We start from the raw sequence: 1,745 nt of genomic DNA, 5'->3' as shown, positions 1-1,745 counted from the left end.
TGGGATGTGGCTCAGTGGTAAAGCACCCTTGGGTTCAATCCTCAGTACCAAACAAACAAACAAAAACACACTAGCTGGCACATCAATTGATGTGAGAGGAGTCTTTCTCTTCCTTCATTTATAATCAGTGGTATCAGGTTCACACTAACATGAACCTGTGACTTTTCAGAAAATTCCTTAGTTGCTTTGTGGACTATGATACCAAGTAGAAGACTCTAAACATTATTTATGCTCTACACATCTGGGGTTGCAAAACCCGTGTCTAGAGGAGCAAGCCAGCAGCCCAAAGGCAAAAAGCAGACCTTGGTAGTGGGAGGTGACAGGGACTGTGACAAAATGGAAAGCATACACCTTGTCTACAGTGGGCAGCCACTCAAGCATAACTACTAACTATAGGCAAATGAGGATTTGCTATTGCAAAATCTGATTTCTCAAGAAAAAAGAAACTGAACTTTTATACAAAGTATGACATTTTTGCAATATTGACAAAAAATAAACAAATAGAGTGAAAACCAAAAAAAAAAAAAAAACTGACAAGGATGCCCTCTTTCACCCTTCTATTCAACATCGTCCTTGAAATTCTAGCCAGAGCTATTAGTCAGAAGAAACTAAAGGGATATGAATAAAAAAAGAAAAACTCAAACTATCCCTATTTGCCAACAACATGATTCTATATTTAGAAGACCCAGAAAACTTCTAGAGCTCAGAAATGAATTCAGCAAAGTAGCAGGATATAAAACTAAACCCAAATTAACATCAATTGCATTCCTATACATCAGTGATGAATCAACTGAAAGAGAAATTAGGAAAACTACCTCATTCACAGTATTTGGGAATCAATCTAACAAAAGAGGTGAAAGACCTCTACAATGAAAACTACAGAACGCTAAAGAAAGAAATTAAAGAAGACCTTAAAAAATGGAAAGAACTCCTATGCTCCTGGATAGGCAGAATTAATATCATCAAGATGGCCATATGGGGCTGGGGATGCAAACAAAGATGTTGTGTCTGCCGAAAACTAAAAAAAATAAATAAATAAATATTAAAATTCTCTCTCTCTCTCTCTCTCTCTCTCTTAAAAATAATTTTAAAAAGATGGCCATACTACCCAAATTTAATGCAATCCCTATTAAAATTCCAATGATATTCTTCATAGAAACAGAAAAAGCAGTCATGAAATTCATTTGGAAAAATAAGAAATCCAGGATAGCCAAAGCAATCCTTAGCAAGAAAAGTGAAGCAGGAGGCATCACAATACCAGACTCTCAGGAGCTGCCACATAGGAGCTGAGCGCCCCCTAGCTTTAAGCAATGGAAATGTGGAGATGTGGCAAGCCAGCCATGGGCTGTGTGTGTGAGCTGTGAGCATTTTGAGCACACAAAGCAGACTGGACTGACGGTGCCCCACTGTCTGGGCTGTGCACGTATGTGTCCCTTTCGCTTGCTCTGCCTTTGATCATCACACAACACATGAGATGGGTGTGACCTCCCAAGATGTCAGTCAACTTGCTGACCTGCAAGACATCAGGAAGCTAGACTCAACCCCTTGAAACCTGACCCCTTGCCTCATTTGAATGGCTTCTCCACAATAAAACTCTTTCTTGCCTGCCTTGCCTCCTTTGTGGGAGCTGGGTCAGAGAAGCAGTCACAGGAATCAAAGAAAAAGGTATTTCTCTGTTTCTGTGTGATTATTTCATGCCATCCCAGTTCACTTGGAGTGACCCTGACTGGTCTAAACCAGTGTGT

The sequence above is a fragment of the Marmota flaviventris genome, chromosome 3 (assembly GCF_047511675.1).
Source record: "Marmota flaviventris isolate mMarFla1 chromosome 3, mMarFla1.hap1, whole genome shotgun sequence".
NCBI classification, from domain to species: Eukaryota; Metazoa; Chordata; class Mammalia; order Rodentia; family Sciuridae; genus Marmota; species Marmota flaviventris.
The sequence above is the reverse complement of the archived record's forward strand: the minus strand, read 5'-3'. Positions refer to the sequence as shown.